Raw genomic sequence first — 24,728 nt, 5'->3', positions numbered from 1 at the left:
GGGAAGGTCCGTTCCCCCTTCCCTCCGTAAGCAGCTGCGCGCGCGGACTCGTCGCGTGACGTAATACACCCTCTCTCTTCTTTCCACCGCGCGACGTCACTCAATGTTCCGTGGAGCCTGTGCGATCTGCTTTCTTGCGGGACGCTGGTCGTGAGTTCGATTCTCACGTCGCTGTCACATTGCCCCCTCCTTAGGGCTGCTCGTCCCGGGCAGTCCCTTGGTAGACTGCTAATCGGTCCAACGTTTGGGGTCCTCCGGCTGCTCCCTCCTTATGGTGGTGCCACCCCATCCTTGGCTTGGCTGGGCAGCAATACTCGTACTGCGTGGGCGCCATCTTGATTTTCCACTTGGCCCTCCAAGGAGAGCTCGCTGGCCACGGGTTGGTCCTCGGCGTCCATCAGGAACACTTCATCCCGACCAAGACGGAGTATACGGCGCCGGACGTCCACCGTCGCATCGAGTAACCGCATGGCGTCGAGTCCCAGGACGACGTCCTCGGTGATGTTGGCGACGAACACCCACATCTCCAGTTTCCTCTTCCCCAAGGTTAGGTCCAGGAAGACCTCTCTCTGGATGGGCAAGCTCTCGCCTGAAGCAGTCCGTAGCTCGTATTGGCGCAGCGGCGTCCTCCCAGGTAGGCCCCGCACGACGTCTGGTCTGGCGATAGTGAGCATCGCCCCGGTGTCCACCAATACTCTGCATGGACGGCCTCTTATCCGTCCTTCAGCAATCAGCCCATCGTCGCACCTTCTGTCGACCGGTTTCAGGACGAGCCGAGGGGACGGTGATGACGGCGCCGACGGCGCCGACGTGCTCCTCCGAGCATCGGCCCCCTCTGTCTCCTGACTGTAGCCAGGTCGGTCGCAACTCCTCCGCAGGTGCCCAGGTTCACCGCAGGACCAGCAGGTGGGCACCCGTCGTCTCCGTTGCTCAGGCGACTGTTGGTTTCTCTCGGTGTCAGCCACCTCTCTCTCCTGCCGGTGGCTGGAGCGGTTGCAGTCCCTCCTTAGGTGTCCCGGTCTCCCGCAGGACCAGCAGTTGGGCGTCCGTCGTCTCCGCCGCTCTGTCGACTGTTGGCGCTCCTCGACGTCGGCCACCTCTCTCTCCTGCCTGTGACCGGATCGGTCACAGTCCCTTCTCAGGTGTCCCGGTCTGCCGCAGGACCAGCAGGTGGGCGCCCTTCGTCTCCGCCGCTCCGTTGACTGCTGGCGCTCCTCGACGTCGGCCACCTCTCTCTCCTGCCTGTGGCCGGATTGGTCACAGTCCCTTCTCAAGTGTCCCGGTTTGCCACAGGACCAGCAGGTGGGCGCCCGTCGTCTCCGCCGCTCCGTTGACTGCCGCTCGGGTGGCTTCGGTTGGGGCCCCCCAGCATCCGTCGCCGTGACGCTCCTGATCCAGTGCGGTGTTGATACTCCCGCCGCCGACTTGGCCGCCTCCATCCTGAGGGCCGCCGCCAGAGCTGCGTTGATGGTACGATGCTCTGCCAGGAGTAGCTGTTGTCTGATTTCGGGGTCTCGAACTCCGCTGCCGAAGGTGTAGGTCGCCTCTCCAGCGATGAAGTCATTAGGTAGGCCCCTGAGCGCCTTATGGGCCAGTTGTTCCACCGCCATCGCGAATTCTTGCAGGGACTCGCCTGACTTTTGGACCCTCGTTTTTAGCTGGGTCCTAAATGCTGCAGCAAGTTGATGGTCACCATAACGTCCCTCCAGGGCCGCCATTATCTCAGTGGCTGTCCCATCTTCTGGAACGCTGTGAAGAATCTCCGACGCCTGTCCCTGAAGCGCGGCCAGCAGCTGAGTGGTTTTCTCTGCTGGCGTCCACCCATTGTGCTCTGCGATGGCCTCGAACTGGCGACGGAATATCGCCCAAGACGTCGTACCGTCGAACTTCGGCGTCTTGACGTTGTGATGTCTGGCTGAAGGCGATGGTTCCGCAGGGCCACTATAGGGAGTCCTCAACTCTGTGGCCGCTTCTTGCATGGCACGTCGAACCTCCTCGGCAACTATCTGTTTATGTTCTCTAGCCTGGCGATCCACCAACGCGAGGATGTGCTTGTTTTCTTCAGCATGTCGGTCCATCACCTCACTCGTCTGCTCTTGACGACGCTCGAGATCGCGGATTTTTCCGTCGAAATGGTCTACCTCCTGTCTCAACTCGGCTACTGTCTCGTTTATAGTTGTAAAATTCTGGTTTAATTTATCCAGATCGGCCTTAAGTTCGTCTTTCACAATGGCGACAATTCCATCTACGTGGGCCGAAACACTTTCGATTTGTGCAGTGACGTCATCTTTCACTCCGCTTATGTCACTTTTCATCTCTGTTTTCACTTCGCTTATGTCACTTTTCATCTCCGTTTTCACTTCACTTATGTCGCCCTTCACTTCACTTATGTCGCTTTTCATCTCCGTTTTCACATCACTTATGTCGTTCTTAATCTCACTGATGTGCTTGTTCATTTCTGCTTTCATTTCTGCGATGGCTTGCAGGATCTGCTGTAGGTTCTCCATTGTCGATAATGTCCCGATTCTGACACCAATGTAATTTTATTAGTAACAACTATGTAATTTATTCGTCACAACAATAATTCCTTTCTACAATTCACCTTAAACGCTCTCGTCAACAATTGGATCTTCACTCACACAGTATTCGTTATAGCACTCCACCGACGACAATGACAATTGACTTGGACTATTACGCACAACAATGAACTGTTAATCTTAACTAATATTTACAAAGCACTATTTACAAATCAGAACTACCAGTTCTCAGTTCACAGTTCTTCTATCTCAGTCACTCGAGTTCACGGTATCTCGAACCACAGACCTTCAGAGACAGTTCACTGTACTCGAACTCGGGTCCCTCCAACTGCGGTCCACTGCACTCGAACTCAGGTCCCTCCAACTGCGGTCCACTGCACTCGAACTCAGGCCTTCGGATGCTGACGCAGATGCGGACGCACACTCGAGTCGAACTCCGGCTGGCTTGCTTGCTCTGGCTTTCTCACTGACTGAATAACTGAAAACTCTACAACAACTGTCTAGTTCGCTGGCGCCTGCTCTTTTATAGCAAAATCATAGTTGCGAGAACCTTCTACAGGTGTGTAGAGAATTATCTCAATATCTCTACATCGACATTTCTGGAAGGGCCGGGAAGGTCCGTTCCCCCTTCCCTCCGTAAGCAGCTGCGCGCGCGGACTCGTCGCGTGACGTAATACACCCTCTCTCTTCTTTCCACCGCGCGACGTCACTCAATGTTCCGTGGAGCCTGTGCGATCTGCTTTCTTGCGGGACGCTGGTCGTGAGTTCGATTCTCACGTCGCTGTCACAATAATGTCATGTATGACACCCGTCACATTCTATTTATCTGTATTTTAATACTATAAATTATACAATTGAGTACTGAATTATTGTATTGATCTACTACCTAACAGACGAAGTAACACAATCATACGTACACTAATTTCATAGGAGTGGTATGGTAAATTTTCTGTCTACAATTAAGGAAGGTAGATGTGCTAAATTAAAATCACAATATAAATTCGTTTTTATCGAACCTCAAAATAGCTTCCATTCTAAACTTGAAATGTTGACGCGAACAGATTATGTTAACATGCAAAATTCTCTTCTCATTAAAATTACACAGTTTTGTAATTATTTCTGCAACATATTATGCAACAAGAAGTAAACGGAACTTATGGGCAAAATTACACTAAATAAAGCTCAGCAATGATAAGCAATAAAGTTATAATATAGTATTTCACTGAGCTCCATACACTGAAATGGAAAACCCGGACAAACATTATGGCCTGGTCTAGATCGAAAAAGCATTTTTGTGAAAAGCTATGTAAATTGTGGAATGTTCGTTATCGTTTGTAATAACTGTAAATGGCTAAAATATAATAATTTGAATAATAATATGGGACAATGAGACGTTTGTAGTACTATAAGTTGTAAGAAAAATAGGTTAGAATTATCCTTCTTCCGAAAGATCCAGGAATGTGAGTTTATGGAATATAATATATATTTTATGAAAATGATATATAATCCTTATGTATTTCACATTTCAATAGTGGAAGGAAGGTGTTAATTTTTTCAAAAGAACATGATATCGAAAGTACAAAACAGTTTATCATCTGCTAGGCAAAGAGTCTGTGATGAGGCGATAGTAGCTATCCTGGTGGTGAGCAACTATCTGTGGATGCATATTTCAACTGTCTATGTATGCATATTTAGTAAGTATTAAGCTGCGTGACTGTATATAGTAGACTGTGGTACGACACAGCTCAATGAAAAAGTAAAATCCCCCAAAAATTAAACAAAATGATAGTTAAAAATTAAAAAGGCGATTTACAGTTAATTGTAATCTCCGCCAGAATATCGGTCACCCGTCAAAGCCATTCTTTTCCCGTCCCCTACGTTGAAAGTCCGCCAATTTTGTCTGAATTTCCGTCCAGCTGGCAACACTGTTGGCTCCAGCGTTAATGAAACCAACAAGCACAGAATACATAGAGTAGACACTAGCATCTCAATACCATTGGACGGAGTGATCCCAGTTTGATGGACCTGACGCCATCTTGTTGCTACCAAAACATAGCAAAATAGCTATTACGTTATAGAAGATCTTATGGTAACAGGAATTCCATATGTTCCTAATTTCCTGGAGGACTCACACTTTCTTGTTTGTTTCGTAATACAGAAGTGCTAGGCACGTATTTTTAGCAAAAATTCCAAAACTGTCATCGATAAATCACATATAGGCTATACATATTTAAATTGACAGCTCTTCAAATTGCTGTATGGTATTTAATTGGTACTCCGGAAGGTTAAACAAACAATAATGATAAAAAAGGAAGATAACAGTTTGACCTTATTTTTCTACTAGTCCAATAAAATGCTAGCCTATAATCCTTACTTTTATAGGTTGATCCATTTGCTTCGATTTAATAATGCAACTTGCTTCTTAACGCAAATTATCATTCTCTTCCTTTTGCCAATATTTCGTATAGATGTCCCGATTTATTTAGAGAAAAAGTGAAATGCTCTTAACCATACAATATTTGATAGGCTCTTCGTTTATAGTATATAAATACATTATACTACGGCGAACAAAAGTGAAGTTTTATTGCCAAGTGGGTCAAGTTAGATCACGACCGAGTTAATGAAGCTACTAAGTATGTAAAGTATAAGTCTGATTTCGTGATTATAAAAATTAATTACAATAATATTAAGACACTATTTCTTTTCCATCAAGCGAATACGTGGATTCGGTTCAAAAGAAACCTCGTTACCGGTACACACATTTTCTATAGCACGCGACACAAACTTCCAACTTTGGTTGTTAGGTTAACTTTGCTCATAAATGCTAAGTCTACATAGCGTAAGTCTGATTTAGTGATTATAAAAATTAATTACAATAATATCAATACACTAATCGTGTCTTTTAATCAAACTAATACGTGAACAATACGAATCTAACCGACTAACCTAGGCTAAATCATTCATTATCTACCGGTAATAAGTACATTTCACACGTGCACATTTACCTGTGAAAAGTTATTCCAGGAATTTTTTTGAAAACCTGTTTGTGCAGCCATACGCATCACATGTAGGCATATTGGAATTAGTTCATTTATTAATTAAAACAACGATGCAACATCACAATCAACTGCCCATGTGCTAACCGGGAGCCCAATGTTTTGGTAGCATCATAATGGCGACTGTTCACAAAATCGGCTTCACCTTCAAGCTGTTCATGTCTACTCTATGCATTTTATTCTGTGCTCGTTGAATGAAACATGTCCATTGGCTCCGCCATTGTTGATCGGGAAATAATCTAAATGCCAGATACATCACACTTCTCCTTCCCAACTAAAACCGTAACTAGTAAGTAATTATAACGTCACTGAACTACAACGGTGCCTTACTAAACACCGGCAGAACATTGTTTAAGCAACGGAAATTTTTACGTAATTGTTTCGTTAAACAGTGTCTAAGATTTAAAATCGGTCATCGTTTCTGCAATCGGCCCATTGTGTTTATAGGGCTTACACCAATTTTTTTTATTAATGCGTAGGGCTCTGTTTTGTTAACAAAGAGGAAAGTCAGCACTTGCATCACACACAATTTGTCGTTACTGCGTCAAATGTAAGAACAGTTTTATTCTGCAAAAGCCTCTGCCTAGTTGCGAGACAAGTGTGAGACAAAATTTGATTCATATTATATTAGACTACACGATGTGTCCATCACGCAAAAAGAAGTGTAGCTAGCTGTGGCTCCAGTTGCTTCTGATAACAATGTTAACCGTAAGTATCTTATCGTTTCAATGAATGTGGTACCAGTAGTTATGATTATCAGTAACTTTCTATTAGTGTCATTCTTTAACTTTTATGTTGCATGCTAAGAGGTTATTTGTAGTTCTAATAATTGCAGTTTTAAAAAATTACTCTGTTAATTCCATTTTCAAATGAATTTTTCTAAATAATTATTGTTTTTTTTTTTTTAATTTTCGCCACCATCTTTCCCTATATTTTACTACTATTAGTTACATACGTCATCTCTCTTAAAATCACTTAGTGAGCACTGAATTACATTGTTTTATATTAGGTTAGATTAGCTGTAAGGTAATTAAATTTGTGACGAAGATTATGTATTTTTCTTTTGCCGAATATATTCATACGTCTTTCTGTGCTTTGGTTTGGTTGCATTGAGTATAGCTTGTCATTTAATATCTGGGCTATATTTAGTGAAACTAATAAAACATAGACCTACAGCTATTATAAATCGTGAAGTTTTGTGTGTGTATTTTACTTATTAACATAGACTTAATCTCAATTTACAAGAATACTAACTTCTTCACCGTCATTTCCTATAACATTCGAGCCATGCCCCTTTGTTTTTACTAAACAAAACATGGCGGACTAATGTTAAATTGTCTTCAAGTAGAAGGCGTTGTAGCCTCTCTATAGTGTATAACTCGTTGTTCGAAACTAGTGGTACGGTCACACATCGCTACTGCAGCTACAGAAGTTGCTTGTTGTGTTCACACGTAAGCCAAAAGTAGCGCGCTGCACGCTACTTTTCGTGCTGCGCAACCCGAGTGCAGCAAAAGTTGCAATTGGAGGTTGCGAGTCTGTTCACACACAAGGCGCTACTTTTGCAGCCGCAGTCATGCTGCAAGTTTTCATCTCCGTGTTGACCTTCGAGCATTATATTCGAAGGTGTTGACTTCTCAATATATATTTTGTGGTTATGTTCGCATTATTAAGAAATTCATGCGAAAGCTTACTTATCTATTATTTGCTTTTCTGTCCTAACTAGTATTCAGAAATTGGCATTATTTTTACTATAAAGCTTTTAAAACGCCTATATACTTAAATGATAACCAACAGCATATTCACGTAATCGATGTTGGCAACCCTCCTGTTTGAATCTAGGCTGCGGAAAATTAAAAAATTGAATTATATCGTCAGCAAATATGCTCAGACTGTGTTGTGCATTTAATAATTGTTAGAAATAATTTATTTTCATCACATCTAACATTGAAACTCATCCAAACAATAAAAGTATCATTGGCACATTTGGGTGGCAACATGGTCGCAACCGCAGCAAAAGTTTCTACAAAACCAATATCAAAAATCTGCGGCTGCAACCCTGAGAACCCTGTTTACACGTCGCTACTTTTAAGCTGCGCGCAGCATGAAAAAGTAGCGGGCAGCAGGTTCGGCAGGCGCTACTTTTCTGGTTGCACCGTTGTTCACACGTCGCAGTACAAGAGTTGCGCAGTTTTTTTTTTTTTTTGCTGTAGCGCTGCAAAAGTAGCGACGCGTGACCAAAGACGTTGTAGTTATATATCTAGACACACAATTTGCGCTGGTGCCGTGTACAAATTTGAAACCTCTCGCGCAGATTCGCGCGACGCCATGTTTTGGGAGCACGAATGATTGTTTATATAAAGCATACGAAGTTTAGAAAATACCATTGAGCATATAGGTGAGCATATAGGCGTTTTCTTAGTGGATGTCCTCCTTCACTGTAATATAACTAAACTTATTTACGTATTTTCTAACGTATAATATAAAATAACAGAAGTAAATCTAAATATTGTACCGTAACTAAGCGTTGTTTTAAATATAAACGCCTTATATTGCTCATAAATAGACTTATTTATTCTATTTCCTATGACCGAATACATGGAATATTTTTACTTATGGTTTTTTATATACGTTAGAAAATACGTAAATAATTTATTTAAATTATATTACAAAGAGAGGGATGTCCGCTAAAAAGTCTATATACCCAATGGTATTTTCCAAACACCTAACGCACTGTAATAATAATCCTCAGTGTTTTGAGAATCAGAGGCGATATGACTCTTCTACTGCAGACATTGATTGCAATTCCCTCATTCTTACATCATTCACAGTGACACAATATTGTCAAAATGTGATTGTATTCATTGATGAATTAGTTGTTAAATCATTAAGAAAAATATGGTGTAATAAATCTAAAGACTCAATTTATGGTACGTAGCCTAACAGCAGTAAACAGAATCTCTTTTATTTTTTTTTTTTTACGAAAGAATAATGGGAGTCTTGTCATACCATCATCTGAGATTATAGAAATATGCCGCATAAGTGAAAGAGCGATTAAACAGATGTTGACAGTTCAATGGCATATTACCACCAACTCTTACATCGTGTGAAAACAATGTGCTCTAGAAGTAGAACACTTGTACAATCTTTCTACACTTATAGGAACATATTTTAGAAAATGGATCACAGATTCCTCCCGAGAATCATATTTTAAACATGTTAAACTGACCATAAAAGTACATAAAGATCTACTGACGTAGATCAGTGGACTAAGGAATGTCGGTCCGGAGTCGCGCTCGGTTGCGGGTTCGATTCCCGCTGATTTCCTGGTTGGGTTTTTTCTTATATCCCCAACCGTAAGGTGAATGACAGGTAATCTATGGCGGATCCTTGGCCTCGTCTCGCCAAATATCATCTCGCTATCATCAATACCATCGATGCTAAATAGTCTAGTACTGGTAGTTGATACAGCGTCATTAAATAATCAAATAAAAGAAAGTATTGCATAAAGAGCAGATGTTAACACACAGCTGAAGATTACCAGTACAACACGACTTTGCATAAAAATGTTGTAAGACAATATTTAACGGAGTCAATAATAATAATAATAATAATAATAATAATAATAATAATAATAATAATAATAAATCAATAGGCAAGATGTTCTGTACACTAGGCCTGAGTTCTATTATATGACTAATTGACTAATTCATGCATGTGACGTTTATTTCATTCTACAGCTGTGATAATAAGCTATTGCACGGTAGGCCTACTTATATTTCTAACTAAAACATTAGGTACGTGTTTCTATTTTACAGGTGTAGGCCTATATTATGTGATATGGAAGCGACTAAGTAATAATTGTTCATTTCTCGTCCACATCAAAGCAAACGTGTTTACAATGTAGGCCTAATGTAACGTCTTACACAGGCAATGTTTTGTTAAAAATAGTTAATACTAATAATTTTCTTTTCATCTGAACTATTACTACAATATGCATTTATATTTCTGCTCGCTCTATATGTTGTCAAATAACTATATAACATTTTTAGTTACGGTATCAAATTGTTACAGTTTTCTTTCGTTTCATGTCAAACTAACAGTAACTAAGCTTGATTATGTCTTTAACATGGTCGCTTAAAATATTAATACGATTTTTTTTTTTCATTTATCCATTCAGATTGATTTATAAGAGACACCAGACATATATATTAAACATTCAGCATTGTATAGTGCAACCGTCTGCTAGCCGGTGCTTCTCCCAAAGCATGGCGGCGGACGCAAGCTTCAATTTGTCCCTACTCTAAAACTTCTGCGCGGCCTCGGCTGTAGGGGCTCCCGCGTGACCGTACCATAGACTTACTAAATAACCGCTAGACCGCTCACTGGCGTTAGTGTTATGCTCCCAAATTGAACAGCCGACGGGCGGCCATTTGCTTGGTTGAGATGAATAAGTACAGGTTTAGTTCGTGTGCTATTTTTAATTGCAGCAATCCACACAGATGTAAAGATAAAGAAGGAAGGAATGTTACATTTCACTGATTAGTTAATCTTTAATTTCTACAATATATTTGGCCCGTATTATGTTACAGAAGACAAACTACTGTACTTATACGGCTGTTTGTGCTTCAGATTTCCTCTGAGTAAAGATTCCCTTAACCGAAAATGGATAGGTGCAATCTGCAGAGAGAATTTCTACCCTACAATGAATCATTCAGTGTTTCAACTCATTTCGAAGATAGTTGTTACCTCTCAAACTACGTTATTATCGTATACATTGTTACTGTCCTTCATCCACTCCATATCCTTCCCTTTCTTCAAACAGCTGTTGTTTCAGTGCATACATGAATAATAAAATTATTCGCCGAATTCGAAGATACAGAATTAATAATAATAATAATAATAATAATACTCCGTGGCGCTACAGTCCGTGAAGGCCCCAGACCGACCAGCCGGCTGCTGGCCTCACGCCCACATGCCGAAGCAGAGGTGGACGATCATCAAACCAGAATAGAGGTATCGTGTGGTTAGCACGATGATCCCCCCAGCCTTTACAGCTGGCTTTCGCAACCGGATTTTGCTACCTATCGTAGCTCCCCAAGTGCATCACGATTCTGGATGGGCACCGGTCCCATACACTGGTCGAAATTTCATGACAAAATTTCTTCCCCATGAGGACTCGAACCAGCGTGCATTCCGTAATGCGAGTCCTAGGCAGTATGCCTTAGACCACCACGCCACGGCGCGGGACGGTAGAAATAGATCCTGTTTAAAATATATATATAAACAAATTTTAGAGCCTGAAAGCTTAAACATGTTTATTAATACTGCATGTACTAACCACTCATTAAGTAATGGCATAACACATTTCAAATTCATCTGCCAGAACAAGTATTAGGCCACATAGCCTGTTAGAGGAAGGAATTTTCACACCACCGTTCCTTTGGACAACTCAACAGAAACTGTATAAACTACAAAAAGTTAATTTTTTAATATCCCTGATTGAAAGTAACTCTTGTCTTAGTTACGGATTAATGAAAGTTTTTTATACTACTGCTACTGCTGCTGCTGCTGCTGCTCCTGCTACTTGCTACTACTACTACTACTACTACTACTACTACTACTACTACTACTAATAATAATAATAATAATGCTTTTTGATTTTATACAACAGTTTAACCTACAGATTAAATTAAAAAGTAGACATTATTAACCTTGGTTATGAATATTCACATTCGGAGTTCCTATGAAAATGATGCAATTCTGACAGCCTGGTTGAATCCCGATAAAGCGGATCGAGATTGATAAAAATCCCGATTTGAGGGATAATAGCCTAGAACGCAATTTAAACAAGTTAGTCTGCATTTCCTATTATCCGATATTTTTATTTATATATTGACTCAGATGGTTACATTGTAAACATAGAGGTAACCCGCGGAAATTTAGTAAGTCTGTGAGGTAACCCAGCTGATTGCCGTAAGGTAACTCTACTCGCAAGATAATAGTTCCCCTAGTTCTACCACATTGTTGATTAATCCGTTTCGGTACTTAGTTGCTGTTCTCGCAAGTAATCATCATTGTGTATTTTAGGTGCGTTGAGTGCCCCCCCCCCAAAAAAAAGAGCGTTTTGATATTGCATTTTACACTAATAACAGACACATACAATTGCTGCGTTTTGTAGTGCAGTGAACTATGTTTAAACATGGACTCATCGTCGATGTACTGTTGCAGTACCGGTTCCGAAAAAGAAGAGTTGCAAAGTTAATTTAGTAGCGAATGGTTAAAACATATTCATGGTTAATAAAAGAAAAAAACGATTAGCCTGTAGTATTCACTGTAGCCTACTGTGTGTCTTTCGTATTTTAGTGTTTCTTAGGGAGGCGAATATTACATTAAAAGCACGCGAATACTACTTTGCAGAAAAGAACTATAAATCTCTTTGATAAAGTGATGATAAATATAATGTCTTAAGTTAGCTTCTGATATCCCGATTTCCCTCGCTGAAAACCTAGCAACTCTGCTGACAGGAGACGCACGTTATTAAAGATATATCGCAAATAAAAACATTTAGCTTTCGGATACGCAATACAACACGTATTCAAATAGCGGTTTCGAAATCCCGCGCGTTTTCTAACAAACAAATGGCGGCTTTCTGCTACTTCAATTTGGGAACATATTTCTCAGTTCTCCGCTACAGAGTGGTAGTGGCTCTGACCGTACCTTAAGAAACTTTGTCTCGGCCAGTGTCGCCAAGACAAAAATTGTATTCCCATAATTCTAATACTCGGAAATCCGTCAAAAAAAAAAAAAAAACATTAATAAGACGCACTCAATGTCTGTATATAAATAAGAGCAAATATTAACGCAACTTCCTTGCCAATCTTGATTGCAGTAATAATAATTCATCCATATCACCTTCCTCTATAGTTCTTTAACAATGAAAATGACAGGAGCTAAAAAAGTCAAAAGACGATGTAAATCGTAATTTTCGCCAGAAAATCTGTCACCCTTCTAAGCTATTCTATGAAACATCAACTCATTTAGAGAAATGGCTATCACACAATAAATTAAGGCTAAACACAAACAAAACCATTTGCATAAACTGTAGCCAACAACAATTACACGATCCTGTCCAAATATTATTTAATAATATCAGGATTAAGGAAGAAAGTTATACAAAGTTCCTAGGCATATACATTGAGCCAGTGGCGTATACTGGTTAAAGGGTTTGGGCTACCGCTGACCCTATTATTACACAAAATATATCTAACAATTACTTTAATTTTAATTACTATGGTAAAACTAATAATACAAAATTATTACATTATGTTATATTATAAACTTTTTCTTTTGTAATTTCCTTGGGCTACCGCCGGTAGCCCCGGTAGCCCGCAAAATACGCCCCTGACATTGACTCAAATCTAACATGGGAATATCATGTGCAATTCTTGAATGAAAAATTATCCAGATTATGTTATGTCTTTCGTATCTTAACCAAAATATCGCCCCTGAAGCTTCTATTCTCAATATACTATGGTTATGTACACTCAGTTATTGCATATGGCATAATCATTTGGGGCTCATCATCAAAATCCTTACAGACACTAAAATTGCAGAAGAGAATAATAAAAATCATGAAACAAACCGGTCCCCTGTATCTACGTGCTAGAAACAGTCTGTTACATCCATCAGAATGCAAAACAGTGTATACCAAACTCTGAATACCATGACTACAACACTAGAACTTCCAGTAATATGCATTTAAAATACCATAGGCTTACCAGAAGTTTTAACAGTATATCTCATAATGGTTGTAAATTGTACAACAAGCTCCCCTTACATATCAGGAAGTGTACCCAAAAAATGGTCAAGAAATTGATAAAAAAAATATACTGTTGACGCCCATGCCACTGAGCATAAACGAGTACCTAAATTTAAATCTTGAACAGGAAATGTAACAATCTCTATTTTATATACTGTTATTGATTGCTGTTGTTTTCCCTGTTTACTGCTCCTTACTTTCCTCTTCACGTACCTGGTAGAAGCACGATGGTCATAAGACAAACTGCCAAGATTGTCATTATAATAAAATATACAATGTTAGAAAGTGATTATTATTATGTTGTAATTATAATTGTTGTCATTACTATTGTATTTGTTTACATTACTATTATACTAGTGTATTAACATGTAATTATTATCTGACGATGCCATGAATCCTTGTATTCTGACGACTAATACATACATACATACATACATACATTACATACATACATACATACATATTCATTTCCCGTCCCCGTGGCCTACATTGAAATATATTCCGTCAGTTTTTACGTAATTTCTGTCCTGTTGGCGACCCTGGTCACGGGACGCTAGATCTTCTCCACGCCTGTTATTTATATGAAGTTCAGGTAAAAACAACGGTAGTGTAAAATTTGTAATTCCTGCGGAATTTGTTACTGTGTAGTGCTCGTGTTACTCAGGTATCAGGTATATGTTCATCCTCTTATTCTATTTCGTTACTTTGGATAATATGGTTCACATGGAAATGTGTGGTCTTTCACTAGAATTTCACATTGCATGAGTGATAGGCGTGAAAATTTATGGGCTTATTATTTTTATATGTAGGCCGTGTCTCAAAGTTACATTTTCAGCTGAAGTGAACTATACTAAAAGCCAGGTTATGAACCGGCGAAACAGGAAGTAGTTGGATTGGCGAGAGGAAAGTGCGAGTTAGAGGGGTAGCCTGTGCAGTAATGTCACGTTGAGAGTGGGGGGGGGGTGGAGGGGAGAACGAGAACGGAGCTTTTCATTGGACCTCACGTGAAAATGTCGTCTGCTAACGAAAATCTGGCAACGGAATCACGGAGACAGTGTAGCCAGTTCATTTGCAGTACCACGTGCATTACGAGTCGCATTTCGTACCAGCGTCATTAGCTCGTGCTTTCTTAAAAACAGTAATTTTAATTACTAATATTGTTGATAGTGTTATCGAGAACTATAGACAGTAGTTATTTTAAACATATCGGTGACAAACTCTGAACACGCTTTGAATCTCGCCCCACTATGTGGCAACAGAGCTCAGAAAGAGACCAACAGAACGTTGCTTCCGGTTTAGTCGGTTCACAACCTGGCTTTTAGTATAGATTGTTGACTAAATAGCCGGATGTGACGTCAGAAGTTATGATTCAAAGCTACATAGTGCATAGCAATCAAGTCCGTAGTAGCTAGTAAACGAAAATGCTTGCTTGATTGTTGACTTGTTCACTAAACAAACATGGATACCTCATCAGCAATTGGGGTTATGAAATCTGAAAATGCTTTGGAAGTGAAATAATGTAAATATAATGTAGAATAACACGTTAACTTTGAACACTGACATTGTTAGTACCTTCTGTACAATGTTTTAAACATTATTGTAATATATTAAGCCCTTATCTTTTCCGCATAATTCGTAATGAAATTGCATTAGGACACTGCCTTCTTAATTCAGTGCTGCACCGTGATGTCATGGTTTTTAGAAAAATAGTCTATGAAGAAGGCCATGTTTCAAGCATACATTTCCAAAGCTCCCTAGTGTGTAGTTCACAAGTCACTTAGTTGTTAGTCACTAGTGTGTAGTATGGACTTGAGCTTTGACACACAGCCTAAGTATGATGAGCTTCTGAAACGGTTTTCTATAGCACGTGACATTGAATGTTTTTTTGGCTAGAAAAAGTGAAAAGAAAGGTCTAATTTTCAGAGGGGAAGGTAGTGGGAATGTGAAGAAATCATATAGGACGTCTGCTCATTTTAAAACGTAAAATGGGTAAAAATCGGAAATAATTGACTGGTGAAGATAACCTAAAAGTTATAATTTTACACTCGACATAAAGATGTAGAACACTTCAATTTGAATGCGAAATGCATTTCACTTGATTTAGTAGGGTATGTGCAGGCATAACAAAAGCCTAAATTAACCTAAGCTGTCGCACATTTCGTATCGTAAAACAGAAGAATGCAAGTTGGAAGTTTCAGCGTCGCATGCCACTTTTCTTGCACTTGTTATTGAGTATTTGGTTCAAGTCGAATGTTTTGTTTCTCGGTGAAACTTTTATACCTCCCAATCCGACACATGGGAGAAAAATGTACTTAATTAATTGAAAATAACTTCAAAGTTGTAACTTTGTTGTGAATTTGGGGGGAAAAGTCGCTAAATTTAGGATAGGCCTATTTCAGAAACATAGTAGGGACTAATATTTACGTTTGGGATTAGCGATTTTTTGGGTCAGATCGGATATTTTACTTGAAAATCTGGAAATTTTTCATATGTCAAGAACTGCAATGCAATTATACCTAATTTAGTGTTACTCATTCAGCTTTCGTTCATCACTTAAGATGTACATAACTAAGCGAATTCATACGCACACAATGAGAACTTGAGTCATGTGACATACCTAACTTGCTGATTGCCCCCCCCCCCACCTATAATACAATTTAGAAGCCAGTATAACTTGTTGCACGAATGATTATCGATTACGAGAGAGGCATTGGCGCTGCGTTATACCACAGTCTACTATATACAGTCACGAAGCTTGGGATGATTTATTGCCAACGAGTTGCATTTTTCGCGATAGTTGCTAGCCGCTTGGAGCGCTGTGAGTACTAGGAACAATAGACTGTGTCACTGCCATCGTGATCTAATACAGGCCAAGGCAGGCCATGTGACTCGCTTAACCCGATCACGAAGGGCGGCGTTTCAAAATTAATTGGAATGCATAAAAAGTAACATACATTTCTCTAAAATATAGTGTAATTGCATTAATAAAATTTAAAACAATGATTAGGCGACACTTCAGACATTATTCCTTGCGAGTTAAGGTGTAATATTATTTTTGGTTTGAAAATTATGTTGTTCGTATGTGTAATAGACCTGCCTGCCTTTATTTCGATTAAATATTGCGAAATTCTTGTACATTCATTTATGCACGATTCAATAATTTTCAGTTGCACCGCACGAATATTTAGATATGTTGAAATTATAGGTTATGTTTACTGTCCCAGTTGCCCCTTTCTGTCTAATTTTAGTGGTCTCCAATGCCCTGTCACTACATATGTATGTTATATCATATGCATATTATAGGTTATGTTTACTATATTTAACTTATATTCCTATATTCGCAATTATACATTATAATTAAACATATTGTCATGTATGAGACCCGTCACATTCTATTTGTCAGTATTTTAATACTACAATTGAATACTGAATTGTATTTATCTACTTCCTAAGAGACGAAGTAACACAATCGTACTTACACTATTTTCATAGGAGTGGTATGGTAAATTTTCTGTCTACAATTAAGGAAGGTAGATGTGCTAAATTAAAATCACAATATAAATTCGATTTTATTGAACCTCAAAATAGCTTCCAATCTAAACTTGAAATGTTGACGCGAACAGATTAAGTTAACATGTAAAATTCTCTTCACATTAAAGTAACACAGTTTTGTAATTATTTGTGCAACATATTATGCAACAAGAAGTAAACGGAACTTATGGACAAATTATACTAAATAAAGCTTAGCAATGATATGCAATAAAATTGAAATATAATATTTCACTGAGCTCCATACACTGAAATAGAAAACCTGAACAAACATTACGGCCTGGTCTAGATCGAAAAAGCATTGACTGTACCGTATTTCGCATTTTTGTAAAAAGCTATGGAAACTGTGAAATTTTCGTTATCGGTTGTAATAACTGTAAATGGCTAAAATACAGTAATTTGAATAACAATAATATGGGACAAGGAGACGTTTGTAGTACTATAAATTGTAAGAAAAATAGGTTAGAGTTATCCTTCTTCTGAAAGATCCAGGAATGTGAGTTTATAGAATATAATATGAAAATAATATATAAACCTTACATATTTCATATTTCAATAGTGGAAGGAAAGTGTTAATGTTTTCAAAAGAACACGATATCGAAAGTACAATACATTTTATCTTCTGCTAGGGAGAGAGTCTGTGATGAGACGATAGTAGCGATCCTGGTGGTGAGCAACTATCTATGGATGCATATTTCAACTGTCTATGTTTGCATATTTAGTAAGTATTAAGCTTCGTGACTGTATATAGTAGACTGTGGTTATACGATATGATCCAGTGTTTATGCTTTAAGTGCTTACTAGTCGCCGGCAATCATTCCTGCAACAAGTAATACCTAATTAAGTGTGCAATTGAATTGGCGTCTTTTTGTCAGTTCAGTTTCCATTTCAGTTGATGCACTGGTTGCTTTCGTTGCATTTAAGTGTAATTGCCCATAATGAAATTAGCTGAACTTTTTGGATGTTCATCTGAAGTTGTAGAGTCCATCGTCTATCAGTGGCAGAACATTATTTTTGTACAGTGATGTAATACTGCTCATACCGTGGATTTTGGATTGAAGTAGGTTTTTCAAATTCAAATTTATTCGAAATTTGCATTTGAAATGAATACATATGAATAGATATCCGAAATGAGCATATGCTCGTGCTCGGGTACAGTCAGTAGTCTACATAAATTTTACAGAGATCAATAATAATGTTGATGATAGAAATAATAGTAACAACAACAGCAATAATAATAATAATAATAATAATAATAATAATAATAATAATAATAATAATAATAATAGTAGTAGTAGTAGTAGTAGTAGTAATAATAGTAGTAATATAATAATCGTGACGGAGGTGTAATAGTAATACAAAATAATTCATTAATGATAATAATAGTAATAATAATAATAATAATAATAATAATAGTAATAATAATAATAATAGTAATAATAATAATAATAATAATAATAATAATAATAATAATAATAGTAATAAAATAAAAATGTTTACAATAATAAATACTAAGACTGATAAAATAAAATATAAAACCACTTAGCGAGAGTTAACACAACTAAAATGAGTATATAATAACCAGAAAAAAATGAACTCGAAAATCAACAGAAAAGTTCGTTGTATCGCAGACGACAGCAACCGCCATATTGACATTGTGTTATCCATTATTGGTATTAGGGGGGAGCCGAAAGTCTACGTAACTGCCGTTCTCTTCTAATCTTCTCGTACAATCATGGGAAGTTAATGCTGAAAAACAATATGTCTACGAGTCAAACTGTTCATTATTACCAGGATAAAAACAAATAATACCGAAATATATTAATCAAGTTTCAGTTACAGATCTCCCCTTTTGTGCAAGAAGTATCATATCAAAATATTTCACGAATGGTGGGGAAAATATAAATTTGAAGAACTCTCTAGTGACAGAGATAGTGACAAGTACAATCAAATGTATCTGTGGCGATGCTAAGAAATCATTTATTGGAAATATACACTGTTATTAATTAAGAAAATGATCTATTTATATTTATTGCAATGTTTTATCTTATAGGTTACATGCATCAGATAAATGCAATAAAAATTAGTACCATATAGTGCTACCACAGTTTAGTATATACAATTGCGAAGCTCAATATTTACTAAATATGCAAACATAGACAGTTGAAATATGCATCCATAGATAGTTGCTAGCCACCAGGATCGCTACTATCGCCTCATCACTTTATTTATTTTTTTTATTTTAGTTGGTTATTTTACGACGCTTTATCAACAGCTTAGGTTATTTAGCGTCTGAATGAGATGAAGGTGATAATGCCGGTGAAATGAGTCCGGGGTCCAACACCGAAAGTTATCCAGCATTTGCTCATATTGGGTTGAGGGAAAACCCCGCCTGGTTTCGCGGCTAGACGCGCTAACCGTCGCCTCATCACAGACTATTTCCCTAGCAGATGATAAAATGTATTGTACTTTTGATATCGTGTTCTTTTGAAAAATTGACACTTTCCTTCCACTATTGAAATATGAAATACATAAGGTTTATATATTATTTTCATAAAGTATATATTATATTTTATAAACTCACCTTCCTGGATCTTTCGGAAGGATAACTCTCACCTCTTTTTCTTAGAATTTATAGTGCAACAAACGTCTCCTTGTTCCATATTATTACTCAAATTATTGTATTTTAGCCATTTACAGTTATTACAAACGATAATGAACATTTCACAGTTTACAAAACTTTTCACAACAATGCAAAATACGGTACAGTCAATGCCTTTTCGATCTAGACCAGGCCGTAATATATGTACTGGTTTTCTAATTCAGTGTATGGAGCTCAGTGAATTATTATATTATAACTTTATTGCGTATCATAGCTAAGTTTTATTTAGTGTAATGTGTCCATAAGTTCCCTTTACTTCTTGTTGCATAATATGTTGCAGAAATAATTACAAAACTGTGTTATTTTAATGTGAAGAGAATTTTACATATTAACATAATCTTTTTGCATCAACATTTTAAGTTTAGAATGGAAGCTATTTTGAGGTTTAATGAAAAAGAATTTATATTGTGATTTTAATATAGCACATCTACCTTCCTTGATAAAGACAGAAAATTTATCATACCGCTCTTATGAAATTAGTGTACGTTCGATTGTTACTTCGTCTCTTAGGTAGTAGATAAATACAATAATTCAATACTCAATTGTAGTATTGAAGACAGACCAATTGAATGTGTGGAAAATCATACATGACATGACATTATGCTTAATTATAATGTATAATTGCGAATTTAGGAATATAAGATATAGTAAACATAACCTATAATATTTCCATGTGAATGGCACGGCATTGGAGACCACTAAAATGACAGAAAGGGGCAACTGGGACAGTAAACATAACCTATAATTTCAACATATCTAAATATTCGTGCGGTGCAACTGAAAATTATTGAATCGTGCATAAATGAATGTACAAGAATTTCGCAATATTTAATCGAAATAAAGGCAGGTAGGTCTATTACACATACGAACAACGTAATTTTCACACCAAAAATATTACACCTTAACGCGCAAGGAATTATGTCTGAAGTGTCTCCTAATCATTGTTTTAAATTTTATTAATGCGATTACACTACATTTTAGAGAAATATATGTTACTTTTTATGCATTCCAATTAATTTATATGGTTGAAACGCCGCCCTTCGTGATCGGGTTAAGCGAGTTGCTTGGTCTGCCTTACGACCTGTATTAGATCACGATGGCAGTGACACAGTTTATTGTTCCTAGTACACACAGCGCTCCAAGCGGCTAGCAGCTGTCGCGGGAAATGCAAAAAATCACCCCCAGCTTCGCGACTGTATGTACTAGGCTATGGTGCTAGTAACACTTAAAAATAATAACAAAATTTATCAAATATCATACAAACATTTTCACTTTATTTTTAAACTTAAGAATGTGTAAATTGTTTAGGTCTGGATTATATTTCAATACTGAATTGTATAGTCTTGGTCCATAATTCCTACTATGTCTTAATCCAGCTGTAGTGTAGGTTCTGCCAAAAGAGTTGGGACATTTCTTCTGGTATTATGCATATGTTTTTCAGTTATAAAATTCATTCGATTTTTGTGAAAATAAATTAGTAATTACTGTATGTTTATACAGGGCATATCAAAAGTCCTGGAACACTTTCAATATTTTTTTTTACACAAAAATAGATAAATCGTGAAACAGCGAACGCCAGTAGGGAAAGTTACCCCACCCTCGCCGCTCGTCACCTCGCTCGCCTGCTCTCTCTCTCTCTCTCTCTCTCTCTCTCTACTACCTGTCCCGCTTCGGTGGATCACTGCCTACCGCCTCGCACGTATTTCATATTTTACAACACAATACGTTTTTTCCTCGAACTAACACGTACTAATATACAACACAATCAAATTACGCATTAGACAACAACACATCACAACCAAATGGGCACAAATTAGGGCGCATTAGACAACAGCCACATGTAATGTGGGTTTTTCATAAAACAACACTCACCCGTTAACTTTGCACTGTCCTCGAAGTAACACAATAGTCACCAGAGGCTCGTCTGCTGTAATCCATGCTCCTCACAGTACCTTATAGTATCCGCCTTCAAATTCTGCATGCACAATTTGAGGAAGAAGTACACGTCTTCGGTACGGCTCATCAAGACACGTGGTTCCGTCTGTACACGAAGCTGGACACGGACACAATGAAGTTTTACCAGCGCGCGTTAACACTTATGCCACCCCCGCAGTCAACCCCTACCAAGCTAAATTCACAAGCCCGCCACTTTCTACCCACGCTATTCGGTCATTGTCCCCCACGTCATTCCATCATTGTCTCCCGCTATGAATCCTTGCATCAATCGTATTTCTGCAATACGTTACGGCATTTCCCTTGAACATAAATAGATTCATTTGCCCTTCTACCACCAACTCGCCTCGGTAGCCGAGAGGTCTAAAGCGTGACCAAAAAGCGTGCGAGCGTTTCGTTAGGAACATACCCGGATCGAATCCTACTTACTGCGAAGTCATAAGAAAAAAAAAAAAAACAGACATGAAGCAAGGAACAGGGAAGGAGAGGCTGGAGTGAGAGGGACAGAGGTTGGCAGGACGAAGTTCCTGTATTGCTTCCTAGATGCCGCAATAATTCTTTTTGTTCCACTTTCCTCCGCTAGATGTCACCCCCACCCTTTTCCGCTAGAGTGTGTTGGGAGCTTGTAGGGGAAAAGTGGAAAGGGGTTGTGGGCGGAGCTTAGCGTTCGCTGTATTACGATTTTACCACAAAAACTACTAATGATAGCACTTTCAAACACGTCAGTTTAAAGTCAAACTTTCAAAATTTGTTTTACACTTTACAGAGATTCAATGTGAGAACCATGAGTGACTCGGCAGATGTCCAAACGATAATCAAACTCTTCCCATGCCCTTTTCAACATATCCTCTGTGACCGTGGCGGCAGCTTCTCGAGTACTGGTTTTTAGTTCCTCTAAATCACGTGGCAAAGGCGGTACAAACACACGGTCCTTTAGAGACCCCATAGAAAAAAGTCACATGCAGTCATATCGGGTGACCTTGGTGGCCATGTTATGAAACATCTGTCCCTTACTCCAGCACGTCCTATCGAACGATCAGACATATCCGTATTCAGGTAAGCACGAACTGCATTGTGGAAATGTGGCGGAGCCCAATCTTGCTGAAAAATGAAATCGTCATCATCTCTGTTTGTCTGTCTTATGTAGGTAGGTAGGTAGGTAGATAGGTAGACAGGTAGATTAGGTAGGTAGGTAGACAGGTAGATTAGTAGATTAGGTAGGTAGATAGGTAGGTAGATATATAGATGGATGGATGGACGGATAGACAGAGAGACAGACAGATAGATTCTATGAATGCAACAATGTGTCCAAGAAGCATTCGGCACTACCGATTTCACTTTGGAAACAAACACAGCACAACACCCTGTCATAGATGTCGCACCATCTGAACAAATGCCCACACAGCGAATTCGGTCTATTGAATTTTCGCAAAAGTATTCGTCGGTTAACTTAAATATGTCTCCTCCCGTAGTTCTCTCTTTTAAGAGTTTGCAGAATAGTAGCTCTTCTTCTACAGAGTCCCCAGTAATACAACAGACGAAGAGTAACAAAATGGCTAAATTGGCAACATCAGTCGATTCGTCAAGTTGAATCGCAAAAGAAGGACTGGCACGAACTATTTCCAAAATTTCATTTTTGACATAATTTGCCATGTCTTTAATCAGGCGGCTGATCGTATTGTCGGACAATGGTATCATATATTGACGTTTTTAGTGAAAGATTATCCAAGCATGCACTGTACTACATAATTTATACATGGCCACACTAAATCTTCAGCTATTGAATGAGGTTTCGCAGTTTTAGCAATTCTGTAGCTAATGCGATAAGACGCTTCAAGAGCATTCTCATTGTCACTGTTTGCAGCGGATACAAAAATAGTGAAATCATTTTTCCACTCGTTAGCTTTTCGTGTAAAAAAAATCTGCAGATTTGTTTACGTGGGTGGGGTCTTTAGTTTCTAAATGGCGTTTAAATAGAGAAGGTTTCAGACTACTGTTAGCAAGAATGTCGCCACAAACAACACACTGTGGTCCTGGACAGTCCTTGTCATCTATATATGAAAATCCAAACCTAATGTAATTATCATCGTACTTCCTTTTCTTCACACACGGTTCACTTTTGTCGGATTGTCACACATCACTAGAAGCTGAATGATCTGTTGACACAACACATACTTGCGATTTTGTTAAACTCTGCTTCCCTTTCAAACTTCCACTTTTCAACCAGTTATCCATTTTAATGTGAACGGAAACGATTCTGATACACAACTGTCAACTTACTGTATTTGCCACAAGGAAAGAAGAAGTAGGCTATTGTTGAAAATACAAAGTTAAATATAGGCTAAGTCTGTTGAAATTCCACATTAACATCAAAATCAAAGGCCTGACCGCCATGTAACCATTCCTTAGTCGGGTCGCGGTACTGTTGTTAGTATTGTTAGAACACAAAGAAGCTGGCAGACGAAATTTCCATTGTAGCGAAATCAAATGCATTCCTAATGTTGTTACATAACTGTAAATCAGGCATTCGCGGTAAATATTGATTTACTGTGGAAATAATGTGATAAATTCCCGATGTTACACATAGACATATGTAACAAGGGACATTATAGGGTTAATCTAATTTTAAAGTAATAATAATGACTATGCCGCAGAAATGAAGGAAACAATAATAGGCCTAACCTCGATACCCGCCATTACGGAAAAGTTTTGGCGAACCCCTTGAAATTTGGGGGTTCGCGAACCACAGGTTGGGAAACGATGTTATGGAGGAACTACACTTTCCAATGTGCAAGAACTATTCAAATCGGTTAAATAGTTTCCGAGATTTCCTTATACAAACACACAAATATTCTCTCTCTTTATATAAGTATAATCACGTATGCATATCATAAAATAGAATGATATCCATATCAAGAGAGTTTTTAAATGATCTCCAGTATTGTTATGCAAGGCTGCCTTAAATAAATGTAGGCCATTTATTCTCTCATTATTACGCGTATATTAGTCTGACTGATATGGCACTGACATAAAAAGCATTGTTAGTTAAAACGCATATATATATATATATATATATATATATATATATATCTTGTTAAATATGAGCCTGTGAACATTTTTCATACAACAAATTTTGTTGTAAACATTTTTTA

General features: G+C 38.4%; 1 protein-coding gene across 1 annotated transcript in view; it reads left to right on the top strand.

Moving 5' to 3' along the window:
* Nucleotides 1-13,984: 13,984 nt before the first annotated feature.
* LOC138710270 (zinc finger protein ZFP2-like) overlaps nucleotides 13,985-24,728 on the top strand; it is an 83,729-nt gene continuing 72,985 nt past the window's right edge. The window contains exon 1 of the mRNA XM_069841007.1: nucleotides 13,985-14,083. The gene's annotated coding sequence lies outside the window, so the exon portion shown is untranslated. The remainder of the gene's footprint in view (nucleotides 14,084-24,728) is intronic.

The sequence above is a fragment of the Periplaneta americana genome, chromosome 12, assembly GCF_040183065.1.
Source record: "Periplaneta americana isolate PAMFEO1 chromosome 12, P.americana_PAMFEO1_priV1, whole genome shotgun sequence".
In the NCBI taxonomy this organism is placed as follows: Eukaryota; Metazoa; Arthropoda; class Insecta; order Blattodea; family Blattidae; genus Periplaneta; species Periplaneta americana.
This window is presented reverse-complemented; position numbering and strand designations above follow the sequence as displayed.